The sequence below is a fragment of the Gavialis gangeticus genome, unplaced genomic scaffold, assembly GCF_001723915.1.
Source record: "Gavialis gangeticus isolate Ggan-Ray unplaced genomic scaffold, GavGan_comp1, whole genome shotgun sequence".
In the NCBI taxonomy this organism is placed as follows: Eukaryota; Metazoa; Chordata; order Crocodylia; family Gavialidae; genus Gavialis; species Gavialis gangeticus.
Genome location: NW_017729024.1, coordinates 18,323,966 through 18,339,005, shown reverse-complemented (window position 1 = coordinate 18,339,005; position 15,040 = coordinate 18,323,966).

Sequence of the window (15,040 nt, the reverse complement as noted above, 5' to 3'; positions counted from 1 at the left end):
GTTAAGCAAAAAAAGGGGGGGGGGGGGAGGGGATGAAAAGCTCAGAAGAATGGACCAGGTAGGGAAGGAAGCATTTCAGCATTTATTTACATACTCTTTTCAAGAAACAAACTACTCTATGGAATGGTTACATAATGCAGACAAGACTCCTTGTACTCCTGGGGCAATCCATCTTGACACTGAACAGTAACCCTTTGGGCCTTGTACTTGAGTACCTAGGCTACGCTAGAACTGACTATCATTCCTATAGCTTGATAGATATGTCATACTTTATGAATAGGGACTTGGTTGATACCAACACAGTCATGCAATTGTTCGTGCATAGACAGATTTAACCTCCTATATCAACATGCTGTCAACTGGGGACTACAGCCAAAGATTGTAATCTAGATATTAAATGAGTAAAAACAAAACAAAACTAGATTAGTGGAATGACCATTGTCCCAGTTCTTTTGAAAACTAACCTGTGGGGGAAGCTTTATACTATAATCTTCTCTTTTTTTCTCCCTTAATCCACATATGTCTTATTTAAATCAATACAAAAGGAACCAACACTTCTAGAATTTTATTCCTTTCACTAGTACAACATACTGCATGTGGTGCTGTTCATAAAAGTTATTAATTATCTATAGTTCAGTAGATTCTGAACAAAAAAACAGTGTATGTATATCAAAGAAAAATTGCAATTGCTAACAAGATCTCTAACTGCATTTTTTTTAAAGTGAGACATACAAAAATGAAATGTAAAGTAATTTTGGATTTTAGAGAAGCATATTAGAAAACAGCAACTTGTTGAGTTTGGAGAAGGTAGGTAGTACCATGAACTGGGGTAATACCTTGTCAGGGAAGACCCTATTCCATATTCAGCAGCAGATAAAAACAAACAAACAAAACCAAATTGTAATAATATGTATGGAATTGGGATTGACATTAATAAGGAACTACAGTGCCATTATATAAAGCAATGGGTCACTCTGTTCATATACTGTGTGTAGTTCTACATACTCCAATATACTTCAACTCAAAAATAATATTACAGAGGATTCAGAAATGGATGACAAAAATATTAGATAGATAGAAAACTATCTTATACAAGGAGACAAATTAGAGGAGACAAAATAAAAGGAGATATAATTAAAGTGTGCCTTAGAAACAATCCATTAGCATGCATCAGTTATAATCTCTCACTTTTCCCAATCTCCAAATAAGGGGAATAAAAATTATACCTAATAAAAGTCACATTAGCGTAGATTCAAATAGCTTACTGAACTATGCGTTGTTCCCTGAATATGATGCTCACAAAAAAGTTAGAGCTTACTGGGGACATGCAGATGTTTGCCATGACCAGTCTGCAATCACACAGCTTACTTTAAACCGTGTGACTGCAGATGTGGAAGAGCACGTGCAGATGTTCACTGGTGCTGGAACCACACTGGGAACCTGGTGTAAGTAACTCGGGATAGAGGAAGCTTTGGATGGAATTGGGAGAGGCTAGCAGGTCCATGAAGGGGGTGGCAGACAGATAGTGGTAGGTCCATAGGGGGTTGGGGAGTCTGGGAGCTAAAAGTATCCTGTTTGGATGGGGTGGGGCAGGGGGCAGTAAGAAAAGCATAGCATCAGGGTTGGGGTGAACACAACAGCTGTGTACTTTGAATGTGTGCAGACATTCACTAGATTGGGCTAACCCATTTTCAGTGCAATGTATTTCAGTGTATGGGTCAGTGTGGTGTATAAGTCAAACACATTTTTCTGATCCAAAAAGTTAGGAATTTCATAGATCCAGTGTGTATGTTGACCTAACTTTTGGGATCAGAAATATGGGGTTGGCTTATACCAACCCCTGCATGCCCTCACTGTGGGCCAGGCACACAGGCCCACAGTGGACATGTGTTGCAGCACTGCTTGCAGGGGATGGGACCGGGCTCGGCTGGTATGGCCCCACCTCCTGCAAGCATCACAGCCTGAGCCATGCCAGCTGAGCACCGAGCCTGGCCCCGCCCACTGTGAGTGTTGCTGCCAGGTGCCAAACTCAGACCCATCCCCTGTGAGTGGTGCTGGGCTTGGTGCTTGGGTGGTGTGGCCAGGCTCAGTGCTTGACTGGTGCAGCCTTGTTCCCTGCTAGTGGTGCTGGACTCAGTGCTCAGCTGGTGTGGCGTGGCCCAGGCAGCACCACCTGCAAGGGATGGGGAACACTAGCTGAGCACCGAGCCCAGCCCTGTCCCAGGCCCTGTCCCCTGCAAGCAGCACTGGGTTTGGCACTTGGCTGGTGCACTCCCATCCCTTGCAAGTGGCACTGTCTGGGTTGTGCCAGCTGAGTGCTGAGCCTTGCACCATTCACAGGGGACAGTGATACAGTATATAAGTGGTGGTTGAATTTTGAGAGTTAAAAATTGGACATCAAACCTTGACTTATACACCGTGAAGTATGGTAATGTTCATGTTGAGTGGTCGCTTCTTAAGGGTTCAATCCTTGAAACACAAGCAAAGTCAATTCCAGCCCATAGGAAAGGTAGGAATGGGGCTGGGCAACCCCCCTGGCCCAATAGGGAACTCATGGACCTCCTGTATCTGAAAAGAGAAGCATATATGGGATGGAAGTCAGGAAGCATCACTAAGGAGGAGTATTCAGCACTGGCCCATATGCATAGGGAGTGAACTAGGAAAGCCAAGGCTGAAACCAAACTCAAGCTGGCTACAATAATCAAGGACAATAAAAAGTCCTTCTTCAGGTATGTGGAAGGTCAGAAAAAAACAAAGGCAATACTGGACAGCTGCTGAACCAAATGGGGCAGCTGACAACTGACATCCAGGAAGAAGCTAACTTCCTGAGTGATTATTTTGTGTTGGTTTTTACAAGCCCAAGGGGATCACTCTGCCTGACAAGATGCAGGATTACCAGGATAAGGGCAAATATACACCCATCTTTGGTGAAGATCTTGCAAGGGAACACCTTGAGAAGCTGGACATCCACAAATCAGCTGGCCTGGATGGAATGCACCCATGAGTGCTAAAGGAGCTGGCTGACTTTGTAGCACGGCCAATGGTGAGGATATTTTAGAACTTGTGCTTGGGAGAGGTTCCTGAAGATTGGAAGGGGGCCAATGTGGTACCTATCTAAGAAATGGAGGAAGGAAGATCCAGGGAACTACAGACCAATCAGTTTGACCTCAATCCCTGGAAAGATTTTGGAAAAAATCATCAAAGATACCATTAACAGCAGGCTAATAGATGGCAACATTCTAAGAGATAGGTACCATGGCTTTGTTATGGGTAGGTCTTGCCAGGTCAACCTCATTTCCTTCTATGACAAAGTGATACATCACCTGGAGAAGAAGTTGATATAATATATTTGGACTTCAAAAAAGGATTTAACTTGATGTCCTCATGGTAAAATTGGGGAACTGTGGCCTCAACAACCTTTCAGTTCGTTGGCTGGGGAACTGGCTCCATGGATGGACTATAAAAGTGATAGTCAATGGAACTGAATCAACATGGCGCATGGTGACCAGTGGCCTTCCCCAGGTGTCCATACTCAGACCAGTACTCTTTAATGTATTTATAAATTATCTGGATTCTGGTGTCAGAAGTGGACTGGCTAAGTTTGCTGACAACACCAAACTATGGGGAAGTGTGGTCACACTAAAGGATAGGCTGGCAATTTAGGCCAACCTGGACAGGATCACAAGGTGAGCAGATGAAAACCTGATGGCATTCAACATGGAGAAATGCAAGGAGTTCCACCTTAGGAGAAGAAACCCACATCATACTTATAGGCTTGGCAGTGCTACACTTGCTAGCACCATGAGCGAAAGAGACTTGGGGGTCATGATTGACGACAGGATGAACATGGGCCACCAATGCAATGCCACAGCCAGCAAAGCAAACAAAACTCTGGCTTGCATCTACAAATGCATCTCAAGCAAGGCCCAGGAGGTCATCCTCCTGTTGTAGTTGGCCTTAGTACTCCACATCCTCTGGAGTGCTGCATCCAATTCTGGACTCTTCACTTTAGAAAGGATGTGGAGAAACTTGAAAGAGTCCAGAGGAGAGTCATGTGCATAATTACAAGACAAGAGAGAAGGCCTTATGAGGAGAGGCTGAGAGCCGTGGGACTCTTCAGCCTGGAGAAGCAAAGGCTCAGGGGTGACTTGGTGACAGCATATAAATATATAAGGGGTGTGTACCAGGAACTGGGAGAACGCTTGTTCATCAAGGCACCCCCGGGGGAAGACAAGTTTGAATGGTCACAAACTCCTGGAAGACCATTTTGGGCTGGCCATAAGGAAAAACTTATTTACCCTATGAGTCCCTAGAGCCTGGAATAAACTCCCCCCAGAAGTGGAGTAAGCCCCTACTCTGGACACTTTTAAGAAACACTCTGATGCCTATTTTTCTGGGATCATTTGACCCCAGCTGACTTCTTGCCCCTTGGGCAGGGGGCTGGACCTGATGATCTTGCAAGGTCCATTCCAGTCCTAATGTCTATGAACTCTATGAGATCTATGAAACTTAGCTCACCTCTTCAGGTGAACTAATTAGGGTTGAGCCTGCTATTACTTGCCCTATTTAACCTTTCTGAACACCTACACAGATCAGCATTTAGATCAACCTAAACCAAGTTCTGTGGATCTTGCACTGCAGCTCAGGACAGCAATATTCAACAACCTAAGCAGAGCCATTTGAGACTGAGCCTGCCAACTGGTTCCAGGGATGTTCTTGAGTAGCTCTTCCCCTGCTGCCCAACAGTCTGGCCTCAGTTTGTGTGTAGCTTTCATCCATGTGACTTTCCTGGTTCCTGCTCCTGCTTCTGCATTCCTGTCTGCATACCCAGTCTCTGAACTTTGAAACCCTGGTTTGACTTCAGCCTGTTTCCTGATATCTGCTTCTGGTAATTCCCTGCCTCAGCACACAAACCCCAGTTTGACTTTGGCTCACTTCCTGACATCTACTTCTGGTAATCCCTCTGGCTCAGTGCATGAGCCCAAATTTGACTTCAGCCTGCCCCCTGACTATAGATGCTGGTAATATCCCTAGCTGGAACCACTTTGCCAAACACCTCTGTGGACCTTGACTAATCTAAATGTAATGTCTGCACATATTCATCCAGACATTTTCTCAGGAAATTCAGTGACTGTTTCATAGCTCCAGCAGAGGATTGACACAAGCAATCTGATCTTTATTTTTGATTCTGCTATTGACTGATGTTCGGTTCTTGGCATGTTACTTAATGGTTGAGTTTTCAATAATGACTACTTCTAAATGGCTCAGTTTTTGGGTGCCTATCCAACACCAATGACTCTATTTAAAAATGTTAGTGTAAATCCTTCTGTGCTGAAATTTCTATAAAATGAAGTAAATATTATCTGTCAGATAGAAGTGTGTTGAGGCTTAATCCATTTGCAATAGATTTTTAGATGTGAGGTGTTATAGAAGAATAAAATATTTTATGATTTAGGAAGAGCGTTGTTGCATTTGTCCAAGTTGTTGAACCAGATGACCCTTGAGGTCCCGTCTAACTCTGTAATTCCATACTACTACTTTAATGAGATATTATAAACAGATTCGGAAAGGTGTATGTTCCATTGTATTTGTAGAGCTTTTGAATAGGTTTATCTTCTTTTTGCAACAATTTGTCTGAAATAAATATTCAGTTTCCACAAATTCTTAGTTTAGAAGATAATTATGGGAATCTTGATACCCACTCAGTGTGTACACGCATCTTCTACCAGTGTTCATGGGAATTATGCTGTCATCAAAATAGACTCTACCCCTTTGTCTGTACCTTCCATTTTTAGAGACATTCAGCCTACAATTCATTATAAGTGTTACAACAAATAGCCATGTTAAAAACTAATAGCAAACATTACAAACAAATTATATCTTCAAAATAGAATGGTGCATATTACCTATTTTAAGGACACAATTTGTTTTTAAGTGTGTATTTTAAAAAGTGAGAGATGTTTTCTTTTTGTGGATGTACATGCATGGCTTATTTTCACATTGGCAATGTTACCAGACTTCAATTAAAATTTAATTTTCAAGTTCTTGAATTTAATAGGTCTTGCATAAATTTAAGGTCTTATGTAAGCTAGATAACCATAAAGAAATAAAATGACTTACTTCAGTCACTTATACAGGATAATTTCTTAGCAATCAAGCCTTTACTTTCTAAAGGTATAGTTTTATGATTCATATTTAATTTATTGCAATTTCTTTTGTCCTTTCCTTTTTCTCAAGTTTTTTCATACCAGGACTTTCTTCTATTCTTTCTATCAAAATGAGTTCTAGATATGACCTCTTCCTAATGATCATTAATGTTTGCATGCCGCTCAACTGTTAGTGGCTCTGTAGCAGGGAGTCACAATCTGCCCCATGTGAATGAGCCTGTGGATGAGCTGATGCCAGAGATTTGGTGGCTAGGTTTAGTTAAACAGAGATACGGCCCCTTTATACTTGGCACATGAGAATGACGTAGGGGGTGTGCAAAACTTAAAGGATGCTGAGCTTCCAGGTGGGGAGAAAAAACTCCCAACTGCAGATAATAAAGGACATACCCCTGGAAAGGGGGCCAGGACCAGGTACAGAAACTTACGTAGGCTGACGCAGAGGCGCTGGTGGATAAATGCTGGAGCAGCAATTCCTAGAAGGTGACATTGAACAATGATGGTTTTGCTGGTATTCCTTGGGGTGGTGGTTGTAGCTGAGCACTAGGTTGCTCGCTACTAGTAAGGGTAATACGGGTGGAGCTGTCAGTCAACAGGGCAGCCCTGCTGGCAGTTGCTGAGGCAACAGATTGGGTCAGCTGACCGGAAGAGGGGCAGGGCCTGGCCTTTATAATCAGACAGGCTGAAGCCAGGGTCAGTTCCCCTCTGGCAGCCTGAGGAGCAGGAGCTCTGCTGCTGCAGAGCTGAGCAGACCAGACCAGACCAGACCAGACCAGACCAGACCAGACCAGACCAGACCAGACCAGAGTTAAGCAGAGCAGCCAGAGTGCTCCAGCATCCGCATAATGATGAAAGGGGGTGAAGAGAACCCTTGCAGAGAGGTGAGGGAGTGCCTAGGTGGTGCGCAGTTTAGGTTATAGCCAGGAGGCTTATTTTCTGTTATAGCTGGTTGGCTCATGGCTTTATGTTTCTGGTTTGTGATTGTTACACCGGAGGACCGGGTGAGGCTGTAGGGGTGCGAGGAGGCCTCATGGGAACTCCCCAGTAGTCTGGGGATTCTGGGGTGCCCTGTACGGGAGGCATGCCTGTTGGGCGCCGGTGTGGTGCTGTGTGTGGGGTGTTAAGACCACAGCCTGTGAGGGCGGTATTTTGCCCACTAGAGCATAGGACCCCGAGAAGGGTCAGGGGGCCAGGCACGGCTACGGGCCACCTGAGCCTCGGGCGCGAGACGCACGGGACAGGCCCAGAGAGGGCGACGAGTGCGAGACGCACGGGACAGGCCCAAAGAGGGGTGCAGATAGAACTAGGAGCCCGGAGAAGGGCAAGGCGCACGATTAGAGTCTGGAGTAGGGCTGAGCGCGTGGTGAAAAGTCCGGAGAAGGTCCGAGTGCGCGGTGAGGAGCCTGAAGAGGACAGAGTGTGTGGTTGAGAAGCCTGGAGAAGGGCAAGAGCGTGAACAGAAGCCTGGGAGGGGCAAGTATTGCAGAAAGGCCCCAGAGAGGGGGCGAACAGATTGGGCATGCATACTGAGGGACCCCAGAGAGAGAAGGGGTGCGCGTATTGAGAGACCCCAGGAAGGGGTGAGCATACAGACACGAGAACGTCTGGCACATCTGTGAGGCTTGGAGCGTGCGAAAGGGGAGGTTGGAGGCATGCGTAGCCCATGAGGCAGGGTGCACCAGTTCAGAGTAGGGCCAGTACAAGAGCGCTGTGCCCAAGGGGACAGAAGGCAGCCTCCCATACAAAACTATATATAAAACCAAGACGTGGTGGGCGAGAAAGAGGGTGTGTTCGAGACCCAACTTGGCATGGTAGGGGCGCCAGGGGAGATCACGGCCACTCCTGGGTCCCCGCCCTGTGACAGTGGTGTAAGACTTTCTGGACCTGCGGAAGAAAAGATGGTGAGAGACAGAGAGAGGGAGATTACTTACAGTTCCTGTCTGAAACAAAGAATCAAATTCCAACCAAGGGGCAGGATGTGAGCCAGGCAGTGAGGACCCCGGTCAGGGAGGACTGTAATTTCTGGGCAGCAGTCAGGCTCAGACAATGAGACGGCCTGATCACTGACTGAGGTGGAGCTGGACCCATGCTGTGAGTATTAACAGTGTGGGAAAGCATCTCTGATGGGAACAGAGACTGTGATGGGGTAATTATGAGTTGGCAAAGTGTGGCCAGTGACTTTTGGTTATTACAATGGGATTGTAGTTAAAAGACCCCAGGATATTGTAGATGGGGCAACAAGAAGCTGCCCTGGAAGTGGAGTCCCAGAAAGAGGGAAACTTGTTAAAGAATACCAACTTCTTACCTGAAATTATTTTTTTGGTTTGCAATTATTATAATTGGAGAAAGAGGCCTAAGGACTGGTAATCATCCTTGACAAAGTACCTAACTTCAAAGAGTGAACAAGAACCCAGTTGAGGGTTCTGTTAATCCAACCAGTGCTGTTGAGATCTGAGGGTGGAGATGGATGCAGTGTAGGGTAAGGTGGAGCCATGTACTTTGACCCTGACACCAGGGCCACATTCATAAGGCAGCCTCTTACACTATACTTCTCCAACCAAGTACTACATCAGGGCATGGCAAGCGACAGTGAGACAGGCTACCTAAACAGGTGAACTCCTTAGCCTTTACAGACCCCCAAATTGAGACCTACTGTCTTATCTTTCTTGTTCACTTCATTCAGCATAATTTATTAAACAAGAAAAATTATGATGGCACTCATCTCTTCCATACTGCCAGAAAATAGGAGAACAATGACCATTCATCATAGTAGCCAAGAGGGATGGTGATATAGTTTACACATAGAAAGAGTTCCTGTCTTTTAGGAGATAAAAACAGAGTATAAGAGCAAGAAGATTTCATTGTTTTCTTCCCAGAAGTTTGTGGTGAAGTACGGAGGGTGCATATTTGTTATACACCTCACAGTTAAAGATAAGAGCAACTCTTAAGCCACACCACAGAACAACACTTTGGTGATATGTCTTGTGCAACCTAAAACTACAGATTTGAAGAAATAAAGAAGCTGCATTTCTTAAATATTAGCAATGCTTCTTCCAGATAAGTCACATCAATATTTACAAGGGAATAAATAATTTTGTTAAAGCATTTTCAGTCATACCAACACATTGCATGGAAAAACAACCAGAATTTTGAACCTACTCACTTTACGGGTGCTTGTACATGTGACGGGCATTTAGTTCTTAGGGTTTTATTTAATGACCCCGAAACTGGAAAAGCAGGGTTTTAACTGAAACCCACCATTTCAATTTTTCCATCATGTTCCAGGGGGGCCTGATCCTTTTTTGTTGTTGTTATTGTTGCAGCTGGAGCTTGTCCACAGCTGGGGGGCAAGCTGCCAGTGGGCCACGTATCCCCTGAACTGTGGGGGGGCCCAGTCCTTCCCTCCACACTAGCGGCACCCCCCAGGGCTGCCCAGGCAAGCTGCTAGCGAGTCAGTGCTCCCCCAGTTTTAAAGCAGCACCCAGCCCTATCCAACTTGTCCCTGAGCTCTCTCAGGGAGCAACACCTAGAGGGTTTCCAGTGGGTGGGTTCCAGGGGCAGTTGGATCAGACCAGGTGCTGCCTCCAAGCTGGGGCCGGCCTACTGGCAGCCTGCCTGGGCAGCCCTGGGGCACCACCACTGTGGGGGATAGGAGTGGGGCTCCCGCAGCTCAGGGAAAACTTGACCCATCAGCAGCTTGCCCCTGGCTGCAGGAGAGGCAGGCAGGCTCTTCTGAGAAGAAAAAAAAGCATTGGGCAGGCTGCTCGCTGCTTCTCCTTTCTGCCTGCTAAAAGCAGAAGCAGCGAGGGGCCTGATCCTTTTTTTTCTGCAGAGCCTGCCCACCTCTTCCATGGCTGGCAGGTGAGCTGACAGCTGCAACACACCATTGCAAGCTAAACTACATCCAGATGTAGTTTAGTTTGCAATGATACAAACTCAACTAAAACCCTCAAAATTGGTGCATGTGTAATGTGTGATGCCATTAAGCCACACAAATGACATTTTCATCACGCATATATCATGATGACTGTCAGCTGTACAAGTGCCCTAAAAAGCCACAACAAATGGCTATGTTGAAATTGACAGGCATGACACACAAATAGTGTACTTAAAATAAAATGGTTCATATTACCTTTTATTTTTTTTATATAAAAAAGTTTTCATTGTCTTTCTGTATACAGGAGAATTCAGTATTACATTATGGTGTAGAATCACAGAGTATAAAAATTGCATTTCTTTTGTAGGATACATTGAAACAAACCTAGAATTTATATGTTCTCTCTCCAACATTTTAAAAGAGTGGCGGCAAAAAAAAAAGCGATTAAACTGGGGGGCTTAGTCTAGAGTCTGGACAGGAAGTGGGTAATAGCTGCTGCATAACAGCATTTTCTTTATGTTCAGGGGTAGAGGACTTCCAGGAAAACGTAGGGGTGTATGGGGGAGAGACTGAAAAACTGACTGGAGTACTGGAACAACCATTGTCCCTGGCATTCTCCCCTCCTAGAAGGGATGGCATGCTTCCATCCAGACTGGCTGATTCTGTAACTAGAAAATCCAATTTGCAAACACAAGATACGTCACAGTGAAGAAAGGGAATAGGAAAATTTGCAAAAATGTAATCCTTCACCCATAATTCTTGGTAATCTACACAGTTAGAAAACCATATCACCTACATCCCTTATGAGAGACATTTTCTTGGGAGCATACTTCCTTCTCCTCTCAGGAATTCTGCAGAGGACACTAAGGCTTAAAATTATACCAGCAAATGCATGAGATAATGTAGCCATAAAGTACTGTAGAAACATGATACCAAGCCAATTTTCATTAACAGGACTTTTCCATCTTTAATTTCTAATAATTGTAAGAACCAATTATGTTCTTCCTATAATTTATGTATAATGAAAATCATACAATAAGTTCTGCAATTTTTACCTGAGAGTTAAAATTGAATGTTATATAAAAACATATAAGGCCCATTGAAATATTATATATGTTCTTATTGGAAAAGTATGTATACATGTATTATACATACACACATATGCATATACACAGTATTCCAATGAGAACTTATATGTAAGTTCTCATTGATTAATAGAACAAGCGATTTGCCAAAAAGAAATAAAAAGATATTATTCTGACTTATAGAACTTAGATTGGAACAAAATGCTGAAATGAAAAAAAGTGTTGAAACATACCTACTTTTATATTAAAAGTAAAATAATAATAAGTAGTTTCCTAAATTTTGTCTAAATACCTTTCCGATTATAAATTTAGGCAACCTCCCACCCCCAACCAAACAAAACAATTTTGAGCACATATCAGAAAGAGAAAGTGTGTGTGGTGGGAGTGAGAAAAGTTTAATTAATTTGACAGTCATGTAATAATTTATCAAATGGTCAGATTTATTACAGTCATTTGCTCTGGTGCTCCTGGCCGGTGAATAACGTTATACATTTTTTTTTTTAGAAACTGTTAGCCAAATTAATATTTGTGGTAACTTGACTAAAATCTTAAAGACTGATGAAGACTATAAGCATTTCCTCATTAGTTACATATGATAAATAAAAGATTGTGGTCCCTAATTGCATTGTTGTAGTTATAAGGTTGGACTGAAATGTTAGATCTTATTGAATTGTTTTAGAGTTGAATTAATAATATGGTCAATTTTTGGTTTGGTATTTAAATGGCACAACTTATAATATTGAAAAAATAGTACCCTGCCTGCTTAATGTAATACAGCATAACCTCATATATCTGGCATCCTTGACCTAGTACCTGTCAGAAATTTGAAAATTCTGGATTTTTGAAACATAAGGAAAATGCACATCCTGGTGCTGCCTGGCCAGCTGGACGTGGGGGTAGAGAGGGTAGCTTGCACACGGCAGCTGCCATGGCTGTCCACCACCCCGCACCACTGCTCCACATATAGTTTTCATATTTGAAATTATGCATTGAAATTTTCTTCTTATGCAAGTAGTCAGCAGGAGGTAAGGTTTACCTACCAAAGCCAAAGATAGATATATGTGCACCTATAATATTGTTATAATATTCCCAGCTAAGTAATTCCATGAGATAGTAAAGTGCTGCTCCATAATAAAACTTGCAGGAAGTGTTCAGTTCTAATCCTAATAACATTTTTTTTTTAGTATAAGTGGGGTGGGGGTGGCGCGGAGGGTGTGTTTTGAGGTTGACAGTCTCTGTGCTAAAGCCTAGCCAAAGGATGCAATGTTGGGGGATGTGACTATTTTGAGATGTCACTATTAAAAATGTACAAGTTTCCATTTTAAAAGTATGTTCCTACTATTCACTTAACCTGTCATTATTAGTCATCTTAAAAAGAACTTCTGACTTGTCATGTACTTAAGGGCAAAACTTCCTCTACTTCTGTAGTTGTGGAGAGTTCTATAGCAGTACAGCTTGTATGGTTCAGCTGCACAAGAGGATGTCAAGGGGATTATGGTAGAAGGAAGTCAAGGGGATTAGAAGGACTTGTGTATCATGAAATTCCAGCCCGTAGGGGGACAGACAGGGAAACCACACAGGAAGCAGGAAGATGGGCAAAGAGATGGCAGAAGAGATTGGCCCAAAAGATACATTGCAGTCCTCTGATTCTTGAAAGGACAGCTGCAAAAGGCTACATCAGCCTTTGATGTAGTTAGCATCCACACAGTTGTTCCATAGCCAGTCTCTCAGTAGGTGAAGATAGAACCTTTCTCTCCTTTACTTCTGCTTAGTGGGGTGCACATACATACACATAGCCAAAAATAAACTCCCTGCAGTAGACTGGATCAAACCTAGAGCTTTACAATTTAGGTTCTTCTCAAAGTTAAGCAGCATCTCTGGAAAAAGTGAACACATGAGTAAATTTAGTGGGGCTTATGTACACTGACTTGCATTGCTATTTGTGCCATTTTCTGAATTACTACTTTCCAGCGATAACAATTCATGGAGAGACAAAAATATAACATCCACCTTTAATTCAGAATACTAGCATATTAGATATTTTAGGTGTACTTATTTTTGGATGAGAAGCTTTGGAGAAACTTCAAAATATTGACTGATAACATGGTTCAGATTTGGAACCCATGAACTTGGCTTTTTCTTCCCTTCAAAAGCAAACATGAACATTCTAAAATATATAGACTTCTAGGTTTGTTACTTTAAAAGGAACATCAAACAGTTAAAAGAAAGGAAAAGATTCTACTGAAGGTGATGAAAACGTTTTCAAAACTAATACACTTTACAAAAATGTTGCAGCAGGTGTACCACAGATAAGAAGTAGCTTAAAGTCTTAGAAGGTCATTTGCAATTCATATAGAAACCTATATCTGTGCTCTATGTACTCTAAAAGGTTGTGTGCAACGGAGCAGAAAAAGAAATTATTTTAATTTGCTAAATGTTGTCCTGATACAACCTTCCAAGACTAAAATAAATATGAATTCAGTACCTATGGCATTCAGAATGTTGTGTTACTGCAGTTATTTCCCATTTCAAATGGACATGAGGTATCCTAGGTTTAAAATGTAAATTGTCACCAAGAATAGTGTTTTATGGTAGAAAAGAGTCCTATAGAATAGGCAGGTGATTTGAATTTCTAATGAGAAATGTCTTCAGAGAGATGAGCTATTCCTTCGAGAATTACTTTGGTATGATTTAAGTAAACTAAAACACTCCTTTTTATTATAAAAGTGTCAGAAAGTCTGTGGCTGGGAGGCTGGTAAATATTTATATACTGGAGACAAGTTATTTGGTCAAGCTGAGCTATGGGCAATACAGAACAGAAGAAAAGAAATGGTGGACCTTGAAAAATAGGTCAAGTTCCCTGCATAAATCAGAATAGCCCCAAACCTGTACTTACTGGCACCTTGATGTCAAAAGCCACAATATGTCATTTCAAATAGTTGCCATTAGTGAAGTGGCATGAGTGAAGTTCCATGCTTAGTACTGGGAATACTTTGTCTCTTGGGATACAGTGGATGCTATATGTGGAAGAAATCAAACTGCGTTGTGTTTGGTATTAGAATTCACAGACTCAGTCTGAGTTTATTGGCAACTATACCATACAATCGTAGGGAGGAGATCTAACAGAACTCCTCCCCTCTACAAGTTAACATACCTTTTTATACCTAAAATTGTTTAAACAAAGCATCCTTGAAAAGAAAGTCAGGGGTAAATCATAACAGTTGCTTGCTCAGCAGCACGTTTTGTTTTGAAAACTGTTATCACCTTTTTCCTTTTTAGGAAAGGAAGAACATTTGTTCCAAAAGAACTGTGTATGGAGTCATAATAAGCAGAAGAGTTTTTCTTATCTTAAAACATTTTAAAATACGAAGCAAGACCATTTCTTTTCTTCACTCTTTTTCCTTAGTAAAGTTGGAGGCCTGGATTAATCTATAGTCGGATAGAGGCCTGGATAAATCTACTTATAGTCAAGTTAGCGGGGCCTGGATAAATCTACTTCAGCATGTGCTATCTCCACATCATAGGCTTTCCTTTGACCCAGGAAATCCCTAAGTAACCAGGTAAGCCAGACTTTCAATGGCTTTACACTCAAGTAACAATTAAAAATACAGTACCTGCAGTAAGCACTGGAGCCTGTTCCTCTCTCTGGTCCCATGCTGGGTCCTGTGCATCTCTGTGCCTCTGCACTTATTCCCTCACTACTCCCTCGCTCAGCACTGACTCAGGAGCAGTGCAGGACCCAGCGTGAAGTCAGAGAGTGGTGAGAGAATCAATGCAGAGCCAGGCAGCAGCAGCACCCAGCGCAGAGACAGACTGCAGTGTGGAAGAGGTCAGTGACCCAATGCAGAGGTACCCAGCAGCACAGCATGTGGTGGCAGGGTGGGCAGGAAGCACGTGGCTAGGGTGGCAGGCAA